This window comes from Perissodus microlepis, chromosome 3, assembly GCF_051167445.1.
Source record: "Perissodus microlepis isolate ML-2025 ecotype Zambia chromosome 3, ASM5116744v1, whole genome shotgun sequence".
NCBI classification, from domain to species: Eukaryota; Metazoa; Chordata; class Actinopteri; order Cichliformes; family Cichlidae; genus Perissodus; species Perissodus microlepis.
In genome coordinates this window covers 46,931,128-46,939,509 of record NC_140463.1, presented here as the reverse complement: position 1 = coordinate 46,939,509, position 8,382 = coordinate 46,931,128, and the positions used below count along the sequence as shown (strand labels likewise).

General features: G+C 40.1%; 1 long non-coding RNA gene across 1 annotated transcript; it reads right to left on the bottom strand.

Annotated features, from left to right (window-relative positions):
- Positions 1-605: 605 nt before the first annotated feature.
- On the bottom strand, positions 606-4,475 carry LOC146391697 (uncharacterized). Its single transcript, XR_014798661.1, has 3 exons — positions 4,195-4,475; positions 1,673-1,861; positions 606-1,169 (listed from the first exon to the last, which is right to left on the bottom strand). It is a non-coding gene; the product is annotated as an uncharacterized LOC146391697 (long non-coding RNA).
- Between the last annotated feature and the right edge of the window lie 3,907 nt (positions 4,476-8,382).

Genomic DNA, 8,382 nt, shown 5'->3' with positions numbered 1-8,382 from the left:
ACGCACCCTCCACTTGACTGTCGCGAAATGCAGATCCAAAAGCAACAACATGGCAGGTCAAGAGACAACAGCAGTATCCTGAGCAGCGAGGGGTCCAGCAGCAACAGCAGTATGTGCAAAAGGCATCAGCAAGGAGAAAACACCATCATCATGACTGGATGGATGGAGATGCGTTTCCAACAAGCTGCAACTTCACTGTGTGTGAATGCAAATTGAGAACAGTGTCTGAGTTGGACATTTGTTACGTTTGGAGTGAAACGGCAATGGAAGAGACAGTGGGCGTAGATTTCGTTTTGGCATTGGTGGGGACCAATGACCAATGATTCAGTTTTTTTTTCCTTTTTGTCTGTGCTTCTTGATAACAAAAGGAGAAATGTACTTGCCTAAATATGCTCTTCTACATGCTTTTAAACCATTTAAAATTATAATTGATAGTTTTATATGTGAGTTATATAATGCTAAATTACAATTAAACAAATGACTAAGTATTTTAGACTTTCAGTCAGCAAGCCGGCCTAAAAATACATCAACGTAAACACATTGGCGACAAACTGAAATACTGCAAAGAATGTGGGAGAAGCTTCCCCACGTCAGGTGACTTAAAACGACATGAACTCTTTCACAGTGGGGTCAAAAAGCATCTCTGTGATCAGTGTGGGTCAGCTATCAACAAGGCATCTAACTTTTTTAGGTGGGGTTGCACTACTGTTGGGACTGCAGTCTTCCTCATTCCTGGTTCTCTTTGTTTGACGAAGACGATTTGATGCTTCTTAGTAGTGAATAATGTCCACAACCCAGTCTTTCTCCCTTTTCAGTAAGATCTGCAGATGTTTGAGGGTATCTGCTTACAATGATTTTAGCAACTTCTTCACATGATGCACGTTTAGGGTTTCTGCAGTGAACTTGCATGGCCTCCACAACAATTCTGACCATACTTCTCCTGTCCTCTGGATGAGCTCTGTCTCCTCTTGTGATTGCATGCGACAGTCGGAGTGGAAATCTTTCCCAAGGAATCTGTAAGTGTGAGACCCAAGAGCTGGAGTAATGGTTGTACATAGTGGTGGACGTGGAGGAGGAGGGGTGAGGTGGATGGCTTGATGTTTCAGCTGATGCAGCAGGGCAAGGCTCCAGAGTAATGGTGTCATTCAGGTTCTCTGGTCTGTTGCCATCTAAAAAAATAAATAAATAAAGATCATTGGAAAAGCTACCTTAAAAAGCTACTATGTCAACAAATATGTCCTCACTAAAAGATGAACCCTTCAATTAGGATTGAGTAGTAACGGCAAGGCAGTTTTGGGGACCTTGTCTGAAGATGAAAAGAAGCAATCCCAGGACTGCAAAAGAACTACAAACTCAAGGTCTTGCATTGAAAAGACCTTGAGTCAATATATTTTACAGTATGTCACAATTTCAAACCCTTAGTTGTACCACTACCAATGAAAGGTTAATGGTGTTAGATTTAGTGTCTACTTTTGTTTATGTTTTCCGTGTTAATTATCTACCGGACAATGTGAGCCCCAAAACGCTCTTCACTATTATACTGTCAAAGTACATGTGTAGTATGGTGAAGAGAAAAAAAAAAGCTAATCAAGCTAATCAGTGACATACGAGTCTATGAGTGACCTTCAAATCATAGACTCAAGTCTATGATTTATACAGAACCTACACAAACCTCCTTTAAATGCAAGAAGTAGTATTTGAATTGGTGTGAGAAAGGGTTTGAGATCTTCTGCCTCCACAAACAAAAGATCACTTTTTTGTTGTACACCAATAACGTCCGTCAGATGTTCTACAATGCAGATTATTTTCTCTCTGTCTAGTGCCGGCAGGAGCCTTGTGAGTTCCTCTTCAATTTCCATCCCTGAAAAAGAATTAAGAGGAAACTGAATGGTGTAGGGAGACAAGAAAAAGGCCTGCCATGTTATAAAGTGGTAGTGGGTAATAATCCATCAGACTGTCAGCATTTACACACACACTTCTTTCTGTGGGGCAACGCAAGCAGTGAAGTCCAAGGTCAATGAGAAGTACTGAGTGATGCAACTCGAGCACAAAGTACAATCCAGAATCGTTAACAAGTATAACAGCTATCTTCCCAAAAAACCAAGCCATCATCAGTGTCATCTACAATGGAAACATAGCCTTTCACATACTTGGTACCTTTGTGGACAACTGCTGACACATCCAAAGTGGTCTGATTAGTGCAGCCGGCTTTTGCCACAGCTTCTTGAATGACAGCGTTGTAAAGATGATGATTGTAATCACTTGCTTCTCCAATGATTTGAACTGTAGGTGGAAAGAATTGGCCCACTGAGAGGTAGGACTGCAGTAACTGATGCCGTTCTGTCAGAGTCTTGCATAAGTTGACGAAGTTGTGCACTGTTCTTGTACATGCTTTGAAATACGAGTGCTTGCTCTCAAACCTAAGGGTCCACAAACGAATGAGTGGTCCAAAGTGAAGGATAAGCTCTGCATAATGTAACAAATAGTGATGTTTAGCTTTTAAAGCTTTGTCAGGAAACCTACTGTGTCTCAGATGTATATAGTCCTCTATCAGTATCTTTAGGTAGGCAATGTCATTGTGACTTATTTTGGGGGCACATACAATATCAACAATGTCTCTAAGTTTAAGGCATAACTGCCAAACCTCACTATCCACAGGATGTTTTATCTTTTCACCAATGTACAGAGGCAGAAGTCGTAGAAGACACCAGTTCTGTGCTGCCACTTCCTACGTGTTTGAACTGTACAATTGCTCTGTTTAACTGGTTGTATGTGAAATGCCCTTCCACTTGCACAAGGGTATCAATATATAGCGACAAGTCACTGGAAACCACTCCTTCAAATAAATCATGGCCCAAACATGGAGGTAACCCAGAGCACACATGGAAATACTTCAGTGAATTAAACACAGAGTCAAATTTAATGCCATTCACAACCGAGTGGTCACTTGTAGAGAGGACCTCAACACTGTCTTTATAGTTATCAGCTGTTCTTTTTTGTCCAAGTGATAGTGGATCATTGATAAAGCTTTCCCTGTCAATTAAGCAGTATCTGCAAAAATGTTTGCTGCAGCTGAAATTCTCAGTGAAACCACCTATGCAGTGGGAGCCCAGATTGTCTCCTAAGATGGCTATCAAAGCTGCCTTCATTATGGTTCCATCCTCTACCAGAACACCTGTCTCTTCCATATCTTTAAGGTCTGCAATAAGACTGGAAAAAACTTTGTTATGGCCAAAAGTTTTGAAGTCAGTGTTCCTGCAAAGCAGAACAAGTTGCATTGCATCAACAGAGGACCGGTTGTGTGGCAAGATCTCACCTAGAGTCATGTACACTGCCAGGATTTTATGTTTCTTTTTGCCAGACCCTAATGGATTAACCACTTCAAATGCATCTTGGTAGAGAATGAGTGAAAGAGATGATGGATAGTGCTGTAAAAGTGCATTATCCTTGACATTTTGACCATCTGAGACATCCTCTAAAACCATGTCTGGTGATCGGCGTAGTTTTGACTGTTTGTACTGTTCCCGTATTGTGGGTTGTCTCAAGAGAGACTTCAGTGTTTCTTTAATTGGCACATACTGAAAATAACGCTGTTTGCCTGTACTGTCAGATCCTAAAAAAAATTGAGTGGGTTCCACATAACTGAAATTTTCTTTGAAAAATGTCTTCCTTGTTTTGTCAGATCTCAACACACCTTTATTGTACAGTGTTAAGAGATCATTCTGTGAAAGTTCTTGAATGATGTTATCCACTTCTGCCTGTGGAATATTAAATGCAGACAGTTTGTCAGACAGTTTTGCCACAACATCGTGCATTGCACAGCTGTGAAGATCCTGAAATTCCTCTATGATGCACTGTATAGTGCTGGTTGGCAAGAGCATTTTAGCCTGCATTTTTAAATAAAATAAAGCCAATCGATCTAGAAATCAATCTTCATCAGTAGTATTGTGTTGTGAATCCCTGTCTTCTAATAGATTAACTGTGTCCTGTCCTTGTATTATGGCAATTTCACCAATTTCTTGTTGCCTTGACTGCTGAACTGTCTGCTTATGTTTTCGAGAAATATGGCTGGAAAATGATGTTCGGACACTGAAGTATTTAGAGCAACCTTCAAATGGACATAATACTTTTTTCCCATCTTTGATGTGAAATCTGAGATGGGCACAAAGAGTTGTGAAGTTTTGTGCAGCATACCCACATCCAGGAACTTGACAGCTGAGGTCACCAGTGAACTTACAGGACTCCTCCTCAGTGGCCTCCCTTCTGGTTCTGTGATTCCTATGCATATGTGAACGAAAGGCAGGAAATGTTCTGAAAGTGGCAGGGCAGTTCTCAGTTCCACAGGAAAACCTATAGTTAGCTACATGTTTGTGGCTTTTAACATGCAAACTGAACAATATAAATTTCCGTGCACGGAAGCCACAAAATTTACAAATAAACATAGTTGCAAAAACTTCAATGACAAATTACCTATCCAAAAGACATATGCAATGCAAAAAAAAACAACCCGAAACAAAATAAGAGTATTGTCAATAGGGACCAATTCCCAGTTTTGACATGATCAAAATGATTCACAAAAGGCTTCAATGAACACAAAATGTGTGCCGGCAAAAAGCACAGTAAAGACAAGTGAGCAGTCCACAAAAATGAAAAAATATTTGAGCTCGACGCTTGAATGAGTTTAGCCTGACTTAGTCAGCACCCCGCACTGTACAGGTAGTACAAGTACACCTGAAAACACCGACCATTTACCACCTTTAAGCATGGTAAATGGGCGTAACCTCGTTAGTTCGCCGATTTACCTGTTGCAAGCATCCATGTTTCTATCATCTATTGACATTTTGTCTTAGCATTTGATTGGAAAATAACCTGGCACGGTAGCTGAAAAATCAAACCAAACAGTAATGAGAACACATTTCTGACTTCTCTCGAATAAGTGAAAAAACACTTACCTTCAGACTGATTCGCTGATTCCAATTCAACTTCAATGTTTCCCATGTCAGTCAGTCTTAGGGAAAAAGTGTTAAGTTTAGATGTTTCATTTACTTTGAGATACTCCCGCATTAATTGGATGAGAAATTTGGAGTCTAGCAGAGTTAGCACGAATAGCATACGATCTTCAGATATAATCCAACCAACTGTGCATTTGACCTGATTGAACTCCATCCAGTTACCTCTGACTGCTTCTAAGTTGCACATCTTAACGGTCCGTAAATTGTCTCTGTTGTTCTTCCACCATCTCATCATCTCTATGTGCTGCAGCAAACTGGGACTGTGGCACAGAATAGTTGATGGCCATGTTGTTCTCCTGCTTTGCAGCTTTGTTTGAGTCTGAATCGCGTCTTAAACACGCACAACTAAGAAAAGCAGATCAATATTTTCTTCTTGTTGTTATTTAATGGTGGTTGGCAACCAGCGAAAGGAACATTAACCGCCTCGATCAATATCTTCTATCTGCCATTGTTGTTTTGAAAGTGTGCGCCATACGTCACGTTGTACGTCAGGTAAAGGTGTGGTGTCGACTGTGGCTCTCCCATTGAGATGTGTAACAAGTGCTACACACACCTGTCGCATAAAACGCTTTAAAAACGTAACATTCGCTTTAAAAACACAACCCAACGCGCTAAACATGAACAAACAAAAACACCCGTGTTACATTATCATGTATATCCAGGACATCTCTTCTGAACCGAGACGAAGTGGTGCTACAAGGGAATTATTTCTATAGGAGAGCATTTAATAGCAGTCTGTCCTGCCACAAAATGCACCGCTAAAAATACAGTTTCTGCTTGTCCCAGAATTTATTAAATTTGAGAGTGAAGTTGTAGGACTGATGCTGGTTAGTGGTGTAGGTTTCATGGATGTGACACCTGAACTTGTGTAAAATGACCACCAGAGCATATTCCGGGATTTCTGGTTAGTTCACTGGAGTTAAGCAGAGGTGTCTTAAAAGTACCACCTTATAAAAAATAAAATGAAGTTCCAGTATAAAAAAGAATAAGAAGAGAAAAAGCTACACCCTGCTAAATGCAGTAACTTTTAAACATTACTCTAAATGTAACATATAGAAAGGAAATCAGTCTAAGTATACTTTACCTAGTAAGTATACTACAAATGCTTCTTGGGACTACATTGGCCCCCGTTTTAGTATATAGAAGTATACTTGAAATTAACTTTTAGATGTACTTTTTGTTCACTATAACTGTACTAGCATAATGTCCTTTCCAGTCTATAAGAGTATACTTAAAATATACTCTACTCTAACACAATACTAAACTTACAAGTATACTATTGATTTACTTTTTAGTTTATATTTGGCTTACTTCCGATTAACACATAGTAATTAAAATCCAGTTGAAACATATTTTTCACATGTAACAAATCACTCCATTCCCCAAACAGTCAGATAATAGTTCCAACTATCAATTCAATTTCAATTCAATTCAATTTTATTTATATAGCGCCAAATCACAACAAAAGTCGCCTCAAGGCGCTCCATAGATACAGAGAAAAACCCAACAATCATATGACCCCCTATGAGCAAGCACTTTGGCGACAGTGGGAAGGAAAAACTCCCTTTTAACAGGAAGAAACCTCCGGCAGAACCAGGCTCAGGGAGGGGCGGGGCCATCTGCTGCGACCGGTTGGGGTGAGAGAAGGAAGACAGGACAAAAGACATGCTGTGGAAGAGAGACAGAGGTTAATAACAGATATGATTCAATGCAGAGAGGTCTATTAATACATAGTGAGTGAGAAAGGTGACTGGAAAGGAAAAACTCAATGCATCATGGGAATCCCCGGCAGCCTACGTCTATTGCAGCATAACTAAGGGAGGATTCAGGGTCACCTGGTCCAGCCCTAACTATATGCTTTAGCAAAAAGGAAAGTTTGAAGCCTAATCTTAAAAGTAGAGATAGTGTCTGTCTCCTGAATCCAAACTGGAAGCTGGTTCCACAGAAGAGGGGCCTGAAAACTGAAGGCTCTGCCTCCCATTCTACTTTTAAATACTCTAGGAACAACAAGTAGGCCTGCAGAGCGAGAGCGAAGTGCTCTAATAGGGTGATATGGTACTACAAGGTCATTAAGATAAGATGGGGCCTGATTATTTAAGACCTTGTATGTGAGGAGCAGGATTTTGAATTCTGGATTTAACAGGAAGCCAATGAAGGGAAGCCAAAACAGGAGAAATCTGCTCTCTCTTTCTAGTCCCTGTCAAGAAGGCTTCCTTTGCAGAGAACTACACTCATAGTTCACGTACCAGAATTATATTGCAAACAGGTGAGAAAATGATTTGAGAGTTGAGGTGTATTAACTATTAACCCTTTTCACTCACGGTTTAAACATTTTTTGCCACTCTGTTACTCTGTTCAAAAGGTAAAAGACATTACACAAGAATTTGTGACAAATTCTTGTTTAAAACATCAATTATTTGTTTCATAGTTGTTTTAATTTTACAGTTAAAGCACTGCAATGCTTGCTGGGTATTTCGTTGTACTTCTTAGTATACTTCAGGTATACTTCAAATACTTCAAATAGTGTAGCTGCAACTTACTCCTTAAGTTAAAAATGATGCTGCATATTGTAGTTTACATGTGATACTACTCTCACAATGAATTGCATTTTATGGTAATACACTCTGAATGAGGATTTAAGTAATTACTCTTAGATCTACAGTAGAAAACAACAGAAATCCGGATGGTGTAATAGTATAATCTCAGTAACATCACCAATTGTTACATTTGCTGTATTTTACAGCTGTTTCCATGAGTACGGTGAGTTACCGTAAAAATAATGTAATCTCATGGAATTTTCCCACAATTACATGCAAATTACAGTACCAAACTGCAAACATCCTTTAGAGTTTTTTCCTGTTGATTTTGCAGTACTAAGCTATGGAAATTACTGCAAAGGCTAACAGTGTAACATCAAATTGTAACATCAAATCCGCTCCGCCGATGGTTGACTCCAAATCTCCCGAACACTATGTCGATCTGAGAAAGCAAGACCGAGACCAAAGTCTGTCGAGACCAAGACCACGTAAAAGTGGTCTCGAGACATCCAACTCTACCACACGTCAACCTATTAACTCACTTCTTCAACATCTCTTTTCCTTTCTCTCCAACTGCTCTTCTAACTTTCAACTGACTCATGCTGAGTGAACCCTTTCCCACACAACCATTCTCTGCCATCTAACACAACATACTTTTACCCACAGTTCTTGCCATACAGTCACACAGGAGTTTGTCATCCGGCTGCCCAGTGGAACGTCCGCCGCTTTACTGGATCTAGATCCCATTTTGCTACACGAGGCGTCCCCCGTGAGGTTCCTTGCTTGAACACCGCCACTCCACGAACATTGTGGTACGCAGAAATGGTTCCAGA